Here is a 12,000-nt window from a genome sequence, read left to right on the forward strand (position 1 = left end):
ATGTCATCCAGCCATCTCATCCTCTGTTGCCCCCTTCTCCTCCTGCCCTCAATCTTTCCCAGCATCAGGGTCTTTTCAAATGAGTCAGCTCTTTGCATGAGGTGGCCAAAGTATTGGAGTTTCAGCTTTAGCATCAGTCCTTCCAATGAACACCCAGGACTGATCTCCTTTAGAATGGACTGGTTGGATCTCCTTGCAGTCCAAGGGGCTCTCAAGAGTCTTTCCCAACACCACAGTTCAAAAGCATCAATTCTTCGGCACTCAGCTTTCTTTATAGTCCAACTCTCACATCCATACATGACTACTGAAAAAACCATAGCCTTGACTAGATGGACCTTTGCTGGCAAAGTAATGTCTCTGCTTTTGAATATGCTAACTAGGTTGGTCATAACTTTCCTTCCAAGGAGTAAGCATCTTTTAATTTCATGACTGTGATTTTGGAGCCCCCAAAAATAAAGTCAACTACTGTTTCCACTGTTTCCCCATCTATTTGCCATGAAGTGATGGGACCAGATGCCATGATCTTCGTTTTCTGAATGTTGAGCTTCAAGCCAACTTTTTCACTCTCCTCTTTCACTTTCATCAAGAGGCTCTTTAATTCTTTTTCACTTTCTGCTAGAAGGATGATGGTGTCATCTGCATATCTGAGGTTATTGATATTTCTCCTGGAAATCTTGATTCCAGCTGGTGCTTCATCCAGCCCAGCATTGATAACTGCATATAAGTTAAATAAGCAGGGTGACGATATGCAGCCTTGATGTACTCCTTTTCCTATCTGGAAGTTTCTATTCTCTATCTCTGTCCCTCTCTTTCTATTTTGTCATAACTTCATCCTCAGAAAATCACCAGTTTGTTCTTTGGACCACATAATTTTACCATTATTCCTCTTGGAAGACTCTCTCTACCATAGGAGTTAATGTGTTGAGTTAATGGGAGTTAACGCACCATATGAGTTATTGAGTTATTCACAAAATAAGCATTTCTCTACTAAAGTAATGCTGTTTCTTTTTTTGACATGTCAGGACAAGTATAACTAAATGAAAATGAAAGGTATTGAAATGACATTCAATTCAAAAACATGTGTTATGTTACAGTTGTTTACATGTCTATCAGCTTTGTGAACCTGGAGTCTGGAGGAAGGAATGTGGACTTTGGTATTAAGTAGCTTTACGGGCTTCCCTGGTATCTCAGATGGTAAAGAATCCACCTGCAATGCAAGAGACCTGTGTTCGATCCCTGGGTTGGGAAGATCCCCTGGAGGAGGGCATGGCAACCCACTCCAGTCAGTATTCTTGTCTGGAGAATCCCTATGGACAGGGGAGCCTGGTGGGCTACATAGTCCATGGGGTCACAGAGTCGGACATGACTGAGCAACTAAGCACAGCACAGCACAGCTTTACTTTAGTTCCCTATAGAGTAATTCAGGAGCTATATATCCTTGGTCAAGTTCCTTAGTGTCTCTAAGCCTCAATTTTTTCATCTGTTAAAGCAACAAGTCATGGTGGCCTTGTGCTTTCTGCTTACTTTGTACTTGGCATCTCCCTCTACCCAACAAGCCTCTCCTTTCTCTCTACTTCCACTTACTCTGAATCCCACCCATCCGACAAGTCCAAGTTCTAGTCACTATTTCCCCAGTTGCTCTGGCCCACTGTGACCTCTGCTCCTTTGAACTTTCTAGAGTAAATAAATACTCCTTGTACTACTCAATTAGCACTTACCACACTACCTTTGTAAAACATTCTTAAGGAGAAAGGAAAAAGAGTGCAAGAAGTAGGTCTAGATCAAACTACTTTTTCACCAATTTTCTGGTTCAAGCCTCCATGAAACACATCTTGATCATTTTTTCCTTTGTAATTTAATTTAATTTATTTATTTTTGGCTGTTCTGGGTCTTTGGGACTGTGCATGGTCTTTCTCTAGTTGCTGCGAGCAGGAGCTACTCTCCAATTGCTGTGCATGGGCTTACTGCAGTGGCTTTTCTTGTGCGGAGCACAGGCCCTAGGGTGCCAAGACTTCAGGAGTTGCAGCACGTGGCTCAGTAATTGCAGCTCCCGGGCTCTAGAGCACAGGCTCAATAGTTGTGGCACTTGGACAGGGCTAGTTACTTCAAGGCTTGTGAGATCCTCCCAGATCAAGGATTGAACCTGTGTCTCCTGCATTGGCAGGTGAATTCTTCACCACTGAGCCTCCCGGGAAGCCTTATCTTGATCTTTCATTAGTCAGATAGATTGTTCTTAGATATTGCTCTTGGAATTCTTAGATATTCCATTGCAATTTCTCTGTCCATCCATCTAGTTCTAGGTTGAAAGGGGCGGCGGGGGAGGGTTAAAATGCCATCAGACACTGCTGTTCCACCAGGAATGTGAACCTTCTGGTGCTTCCTTGCCATTTTCCTTAACCTACTCTGAACCAGGGGAATTATGAGTTTCTCCCCTTAACAACTGAGGTCAGTGTCACCATTACTGTCAAATGACAAAACAGACAAATTTGGCTAACCCAAGACCTGAGTTGCTGCTGCTGCTGCTAAGTCGCTTCAGTCATGTCCGGCTCTGTGCGACCCCAGAGATGGCAGCCCACCAGGCTCCCCCATCCCTGGGAGTCTCCAGGCAAGAACACTGGAGTGGGTTGCCATTTCCTTCTCCAATGCATGAAAGTGAAAAGTGAAAGTGAAGTCACTCAGTCGTGTCCGACTCCTAGCGACCCCATGGACTGCAGCCTACCAGGCTCCTCCATCCATGGAATTTTCCAGGCAAGAGTACTGGAGTGGGGTGCCATTGCCTTCTCCAAAGACCTGAGTTAAAACCTACAAATTTCCACCTCTGCTTGCCTTGAGCAGAAACCTTCTTCAAATCACTCAAAACTACAGCCAGTGCTGTTTTCTTGCTCTCAGCATTCTGACCAGGTGATTTTAAATGGTTATCCAAAAACTTTGCTCCATTTCAAAGCCCTTTTCCAGACAACAAACAACTTCTTCACTCTGGCTGTACATTTGGCTCTATTCCCTCTGTCTGGGACTGTGTTTCAGCTTTAGTTTGAAAGCAAGAGAGTTCCAGAAAAACATATATTTCTGCTTTATTGACTATGCCAAAGCCTTTGACTGTGTGGATCACAATAAACTGTGGAAAATTCTGAAAGAGATGGGAATACCAGACCACCTGATCTGCCTCTTGAGAAATTTGTATGCAGGTCGGGAAGCAACAGTTAGAACTGGACATGGAACAACAGACTGGTTCCAAATAGGAAAAGGAGTACGTCAAGGCTATGTATTGTCACCCTGCTTATTTACCTTATATGCAGAGTACATCATGAGAAACGCTGGGCTGGAAGAAGCACAAGCTGGAATCAAGATTGCCTGGAGAAATATCAATAACCTCAGATATGCAGATGACACCACCCTTATGGCAGAAAGTGAAGAGGAACTAAAAAGCCTCTTGATGAAAGTGAAAGTGGAGAAAGAAAAAGTTGGCTTAAAGCTCAACATTCAGAAAATGAAGATCATGGCATCCAGTCCCATCACTTCATGGGAAATAGATGGGGAAACAGTGGAAACAGTGTCAGATTTTATTCTTCTGGGCTCCAAAATCACTGCAGATGGTGACTGCAGCCATGAAATTAAAAGACGCTTACTCCTTGGAAGAAAAGTTATAACCAACCTAGATAGCATATTCAAAAGCAGAAACATTACTTTGCCAACAAAGGTTCATCTAGTCAAGGCTATGGTTTTTCCAGTGGTCATGTATGGATGTGAGAGTTGGACTGTGAAGAAGGCTGAGCGCCAAAGAATTGATGCTTTTGAACTGTGGTGTTGGAGAAGACTCTTGAGAGCCCCTTTGACTGCAAGGAGATCCAACCAGTCCATTTTGAAGGAGATCAGCCCTGGGATTTCTTTGGAAGGACTGCTGCTAAAGCTGAAACTCCAGTACTTTGGCCACCTCATGCGACGAGTTGACTCATTGGAAAAGACTCTGATGCTGGGAGGGATTGGGGGCAAGAGGAGAAGGGGACAACAGAGGATGAGATGGCTAGATGGCATCACTGATTCGATGGACGTGAGTCTCAGTGAACTCTGGGAGTTGGTGATGGACAAGAAGGCCTGGTGTGCTGAAATTCATGGGGTCGCAAAGAGTCGGACACGACTGAGTGACTGATCTGATCTGGTTGAACGTTCTCCTTGAATCACATTCCTCAGGATGCCTAGTCCTTATCACAGTGTTCTACAGTGTCTTTTTTTGGATTGCATTGTTAAGGATGTCATCATTCCATTAACTGAAAAATCGTATTATTCTGCTTCTTATCAATGAACTCATCATTATATATATATATATATATATATATATATATACTTGGCCAGCATATTATGTCTCTAGGTCATGGAGTCTGTGCAGACTGGGTCTAATTTTTTTCTTCCTTGGGGATTTAGGAGCCTGTTAAACATACAGTATCCTGCTATATATATTTACCAATTGCTACAGTGCTACGTTTTCCTGGACAGTCCCTGATTCTAATACACTGTCTAAGCTTTATGTGCATATTTTTTATGTATAGGTCCTATTTTGAAGTTTGGAAACCTCAGATTCATATAATCTGATCCCAGTTTTCAAGAAACTTTCCATTCTGTGGTTTTAGGGCACAACCACAAAACAAAAACCAGAAGACTGTAAATAAAAAGGGTCAACCTGATCAAAACAGATAAGAGCATTATATCATTTCAGAGTCATTTAGGGTTGGGAAGGCAGGGAGATCTCACTTGGAAGTGATATCAAAGTCAAGGCCTTTGCATATATTTCTACTCATTCACATTTTTTAAGTAATACACTTGTTGACATCTTAGGGATATATTGTCTCAAAGTTTGGGAGATGTGATGGGCTTGAAGGAAGATGTTCCCAGCATGGTGAGTCTACTTTCTGTAGGCCTGCAGGCTGCTGGATGCTGACTGAGGCGTCTCGGTGTGGCCCACATGGCTCTGCATGGAGCATAGTCAATAGAGAGTCCTGTGCTTTCTACTCACAATGAGCCTGCTGTGAAGCAGAAATGATGACAGAGGTGGTAAAGCCACTGAGTTGGCTTACTCACTGGGAGGGTGAAATTCAAGGTCAGTCAGCTTCTGTTATCCTAGCAACCCGCCCCCACTTCCTCTTGGCAAATAAATCACACAACATGAAGTGTTTGAGTTAGGGGAGGACTGCAAGGCACTAAAAAGTTGGTTAAGAGGCTTCTGTTCTGACTCTGCTTCCATTGCATCAAGGTTCCTGGGCAATCCATTTATTTAGTCAAATAATTAGGGTGCTGGATGGTAGAGAATTTCTGAGCAAAGGTAGCTTTTTTTTAATACAGTCATAAAATTCCATTACCTTCCATTGCCAAAGAAATATTAAGAACTTTGTATAGCTATAGAAAAAGCAACTAATTTTTTAAAGAGTCAACATTTTAAAGTCAGCAAAACAGAACAACTTTGCCCCCTGCAAAAGAAGGTGATTGGAGCAGATAGGTGGTGTTTTATGCTTTTTAAAAAGCGCTGATAGCCTGTTATCAATAAAATCTCATACAAAGCCATGATATATCAAAGGGACGAAGCAGAAACTGGTTGAAGTGGCAGAAACTGTCTACATAGCTTTTAAAACCTAAGCCGAAAAGTCTGTGTAGCTTCCCTTGCACAGAGCGTGAGGGCACTGCATAGCAGAATCTGAAACTGCTGGCCTCCACGCCTCCACACTGACTTCGGCTCTGACATTCCAAAAGGGAGCAATGTTCCCAATTTTTTTTTTTCTTTTTAACAAGGAAATATTTAATTCTACTTTTCTGGTGTGAATAAAAGGAAAAGGCAGTATGGACAAGGGCATGGTCATGTGTTAAGCAGCTTTCTTTTTGTTCTTCTTGTATCATGAAGGTTTGAGAGCAGACGAGAGGTAAAGGGAAGTTCTGTACCTCCGAGTAATCAGCTCTCCACTCTTCCATTAAGCAACAAAACAAATGAACATAAAGAAGATACACTGTGTTTCATGACCAGGCACTGGTCCTGTCTCCCTCACCCCATCCCCTCTCTCCATGAAAGAGTTGGGGGGTCTCTGAGCTCCTCTTTAAACCACACTGCTAAACCCTGGAAGGGTTAAGGCAGAAGATGGAAGTGTGGTCTCAGGGGGAGATGGAAGAGGAAACATCAGTGTATGAGATAAGGAACTTCCAAGAAGGCAGGCTGAGTGTTGACTTGGGAAGGCCAGTCTCTGCATACTTGGACATCTTCCTCAGGGCCCTAATGGTGGCTGGTCTTGGTCATCCTCCCCACTGTAAAGGCATGATATTAAGATCAATGAAATAATCCCTAGGTATACTCAGATTCCACAATATATGCTGTCACGAAGTGCATGATACCATGCAATTCACTAATTTTCACAGGCCCCAAAATGAGGGTTCCACTATCTACTTCACAGGAAGCCTACATTTCAGAAAATTTAAAGTACTATAAAAATGTACATAAGCCCTCTGGGATATCCTTTCCCCTCTCCTCTCATCTTTTGTATACTTTTCCTCATCGTCTTATCAAGAGATGGAGGTAAAGGAAAGGCATTATGTGAATTTGTTGGAAGAGGTAGGTAAAAGCAGAGGAGAATAACCATTCTTCCCTTTTAAACTCGCCAACTGCCATTCCATTCAAGTCCTATTTCTCTCTAGTTGAGGTGGATATTTGCGTCTTCTCTATTTCCTAGACACATACTACAAAAAAAGAACTTTGGAAGTTTCTAAGCATTAGACAAAGTATAAAGTAAAAATGTTACTTAGTTCAGAGAGAACTCAACTTATTTAATGAAAGCATAATGAGCCTGAGATGTATTGTTTTCATTCAACAAATTCCAGGAACGCATGTAACCTCATGCTAAATCCACCTTAAAAAGAAAGAAATGTCTTATTCAGTGTTAAGTCACTTATCTAGTTTGAAAGATCCACAGAAGGCTCTTACTATAATGAGGAATCTGTTGGAGAAATCAGGCATGATGTATGTACTACTAGTAAGAATTGGCTCTATTCTTAAAACCAGAAAATTAGCCATTAAAGAATGTATAGACCCATGGAAAAACATTTAGAGGGAAAGGAAACTTAGATGTGTAACAAACTATGACAAATCCAGTGACTTCAAACAACAATCACTTACATAACTCATGAAACTGCAATTTGGGCAGGGCTTGGTGGGGAAGACTTGTATCTGTTCCATGTGGCATCAACTGAGGCTTCCTAGGGCCTGGAGGATCCACTTATAAGTTGGCATACTCACATGCCTGGCCTGTTGTTGGCTGGGAGCTCAGTGAGGGCAGGAGGCTGGAGATCTCTAGTCCCTTCCACTTGGGAGGCTCTATGAATTGCATAGTGGCAGGGTTCCAGAACTCAGAATCCTACAGGATAAGAAGTGGAAGCTTCTAGTTTCATAAGGCCTAGAACTAGAAATAACCACAGCAGCTTTTAAATTTAATTAGTCTAATTTGTTTATTTTTGCTTTAATAACTTTTACTCTAGGAAGGAGCAGAAATGAATCATGCCATCTGGAGAAGAGGGATGCTAATATGGGTAGGGAGACTGTGTAGGAAGCTTCTCTAAGTTGTGCCCTGACTACCTGTCTCTCCACTATGATCCAGGTCCTTCCCTAGGATTGCAACAACAAGATATCTGTGGGCCCCTTGGAAAGGGCTTGGGAATGGTCACGAGGCTGAGCCATCTGCCAACCAAGCCTATGTCTGTTGACCGTGGTCATCCTTTCATGGTGGCTGGATCAGTGACTGGTGTTGGTCACTGATCAGGACTGAAGGGTAAACAGGGCTCAGAGCAGGCCCTGCACACATGTGAGGAGTCTGTTTCTGGTGAACCTCCCGCTTCCCAAGCTTTTGGCCTATTCCCCAGGGCCTTGATCTCTTTAGTCCCAAGATCCTCTTCTACAAATGAGGCAGGTTCTATACAGCCCTGAGGAGAATGGGGAATCAGTTAATAACTTGGCAGATGAGGGATTCAGTTCAAATATTAGTATTTGACCAAATCTCTCCCATCAACTCATGAGTTCACCTTTTCTTTAAAGGATTTCCAAAAGCCAATGTTTCAAGCCCAACCAAGAGGAGCACTGATACTCTTAACCAAAAGGATTCTCATTATAGCAAGAATACTATAAACTTCCTCAGATATAGTCCCAATTTAGGATAGCATTTCTCTGTCAATTTGCCATCTCACAACATCCACTTCTGAATAGTCTTACACATCACCATGAGTTCAACATCTGTCCCAAGGAATGAGACCCAGAGATGGAGTTTAGAGAATGTTCTTTTAATAATAGGGTAATCTATGTCCCATTGTTCCTATAATTAACATATGAATCTTACTTTTTTTCCAGTTTAGATTAATTCCACTAAACTGGAAATCTGTCACTCAAAATAGTCCCTGGTTCTTTATTTGCTGTTAAGCCAAACATAAATAATTGCTTCTCACTTTCCTAGAAAGTAAGAAGGGGGACATAAAGTCATCTCAAGGCATAGCCCCAGAAAACAGGCAAGTCTGGGAGTTGGCCTCTATCTTTAGCAACATTGGAGGGTGTCACAAGTGTTAGCATAGACTGCTGGGAGAATATGTCTCTGCAATATCCATGTATCCCCCGCTGAGATTTCATCATGGTAGGTTCAAATTTTTGAGAAATAAAATATTATTTATAGATGTGAAATATTTTGTGCAGGCCACCACAATGGAGATAGGTTGGTGAGAGTTATTTCTGTAGAAATTTTTCTATATATCAGCAATAGTAATAATAGTAAATAATACAAATATTTCTTACAATGTGTCCAACATTATTCTAAGCACTTTCTATGTGTTTAGTCATATGATCTCTCCATCCTATAGGATAAGTATCACTGTCATTTCCATTTTATTGATGAGGAAACTGAAACTCAGAAAAGTTTAGTAATGTGCCCAAGACTAGTGGTAAAGAACACGCCTGCCAATGCAGGAGATGTAACAGACACAGATTTGATCCCTGGGTCAGGAAGATCCCCTGGAGAAGAAAATGGCAACCCACTCCAGTGTTTTTGCCTGGAGAATCCCATGGACAGAGGAACCTGGTGGGCTACAGTTCATAGGGTCACAGGGTCAGACATGACTGAAGCGACTTAGCATACACACACATAAGTAGAAGAGTCAGAATCTAAAAAAAATTAATATATAGCAATATTTTATATGGTTTTAATGTTACATATATGGTATCATGTTGAATGCATCCTTTATAACTTTCTTTGTAACTTTATATTTATGTTAATATGCATGGCTCTTATTCATTCATTTAAAGTGCTATACAGTACTTCATATGGAATATATTGCTATTCCACATTATGTTGATCTATTCTACTATTCTTGTCCCTGTTATGATTTATAATTTTTCCCTATTATAAAAATAGTGTATTAAACATAAAATATATTAAAAATTTGTATGAAAACACCAAAGACAGACACATATATCAATGGAAAACAATAGAAAACCAGAAATAAACCCACATACTCATGGTCAATTAATCTATAATAAAGAAAGCAAGAATATGTAATGGAGAAAAGACAGTCTGTTCAATAAGTCACATTGGGAAAACTAGACAGCTATTACATAAAAGAATGAAAATAGAAGCTGAGCAGCTACATGTAAAACAATGAAATTAGAACATTATCTAACATCATTCAGTTCAGTTTAGTTCAGTCGCTCAGTCGTGTCTGACTCTTTGCAACCCCATGAATTGCAGCACACCAGGCCTCCCTGTCCATCACCATCTCCCGGAGTTCACTCAAACTCACATCCATCAAGTCAGTGATGCCATCCAGCCATCTCATCTTCTGTTGTCCCCTTCTCCTCCTGACTCCAATCCCTCCCAGCATCAGAGTCTTTTCCAATGAGTCAACTCTTCGCATGAGGTGGCCAAAATACTGGAGTTTCAGCTTTAGCATCATTCTTTCCAAAGAACACCCAGGGCTGATCTCCTTTAGAATGGACTGGTTGGATCTCCTTGCAGTCCAAGGGACTCTCAAGAGTCTTCTCCAACACCACAGTTCCAAAGCATCAATTCTTTGGCACTCAGCTTTCTTCACAGTCCAACTCTCACATCCATACATGACCACTGGAAAAACCATAGCCTTGACTAGACGGACCTTTGTAAGCAATGTAATATCTCTGCTTTTCAATATACTATCTAGGTTAGTCATAACTTTTCTTCCAAGGAGTAAGCGTCTTTTAATTTCATGGCTGCAGTCACCATCTGCAGTGATTTTGGAGCCCCAAAAAAATAACATCATATACAGAAATAAACTCAAAATGGATTGAAGACTGGATACTAAAAACTCCTAGAGGAAAACACAGGCAAAACACTCTTTGACATAAACTGCAGCAATATTTTGGGGGAGGGGAATTTGTTTTCAGCTATTCATGCCACTGTCACCCTAAGTCACTCCTGCTTCATTGCAGTGAAAGGCAAATCATCAGGTTCACTCCAAGGAAAATGTATTCTCTTTTTGCAGGCTTAGCTTTCTCCTTACCTGCAGTTCCTACAACCAATCTCAATTCTCTTCATCCTTCAAAGAGCACTGTAAGGTTGACCTTTATTGAGGTTTATATGTTTTATAATAAATGTGTGCTTTATACATTTTAGTTCACTTAGTCCTTACAATAACCCTACATGGTTGGTATTATTATTATTATTATTTTCATTTTAGAGATGGGAAATTAAGTTTCAGAGAGATTAAGTTCCAGAGTTACACAGTATATGGCAGAATGAGTATTTGAGGGCGAGTCTGTGAAGAAGGCTGAGCGCTGAAAAATTGATGCTTTTGAACTGTGGTGTTGGAGAAGACTCTTGAGAGTCCCTTGGACTGCAAGTCCCTTGGACTGCAAGTCCCTTGGACTGAAGATCCAGCCAGTCCATTCTGAAGGAGATCAGCCCTGGGATTTCTTTGGAAGGAATGATGCTAAAGCTGAAACTCCAGTACTTTGGCCACCTCATGCAAAGAGTTGACCCATTGGAAAAGATTCTGGGATGCTGGGAGGGATTGGGGTCAGGAGGAGAAGGGGACAACAGAAGATGAGATGGCTGGATGGCATCACTGACTCGATGGATGTGAGTTTGAGTGAACTCCAGGAGATGGTGATGGACAGGGAGGCCTGGTGTGCTGCAATTCATGGGGTCGCAAAGAGTTGGACACAACTGAGCGACTTAACTGTTAATTGAATTCTAAAACTTCTGCTTTGTGACTAACCTATGTGGGCCCACCCATCATAAGAAGCATTCCCTAGTTACTTTGAGAACTAGAAATACAAAAATCACAAAGGAAAATACCTCTTAAACACATAACTAGGTCCTATTAATACCATGTGAAGAATCTTCATAAAATAATAATTATCAGAGGATACATATCTTGTCAGGGAGAAATGAATAATAATAGAAAATGAGTAAAACTTGGAAAAAATAAAGCTAAGACCTGCTTTGCTTCTTCAGGGTTCCTAAGGTATTTTTGTAGGTGTCCTTTCAGAATCTTCCCAATAATGTGTTAACACTTGTTTTGCCTTAACATCTGTGATAACTATCAGGATGGGACTTCCAAGCTATGACACTGAGAATTCCTACAAAGTACTGAATAATGACTGATTAATGAGAAGGGGATGTTGAAAATAACTATGAAGATAAATGCACCAGTTAAAGAGAATATAGGTCAGGAAGTGACATTTGGTGATTCCCAAGCTAAGACTTAACAGCCAATTAAGAGCAAAATAAAAGATGTAGAGCATTCTGGGGCTTCCCAGGTGGCACTAGTGGTAAAGAACCTGCCTGCCAGTGCAGAAGACTTAAGAGACTCGGGTTGGATCCCTGGGTCAGGAAGATCCACGGGAGAAGGGAATGGCAACCCACTCTAGTATTCTTGCCTGGGAAATCCCATGGCCAGAGGAGCCTGGTGGGCTACAGTCCATGGAGTTGCAAAGAGTTGGACACAACTGACGTGACT

The sequence above is a fragment of the Bos indicus genome, chromosome 16 (genome assembly GCF_029378745.1).
Source record: "Bos indicus isolate NIAB-ARS_2022 breed Sahiwal x Tharparkar chromosome 16, NIAB-ARS_B.indTharparkar_mat_pri_1.0, whole genome shotgun sequence".
NCBI classification, from domain to species: Eukaryota; Metazoa; Chordata; class Mammalia; order Artiodactyla; family Bovidae; genus Bos; species Bos indicus.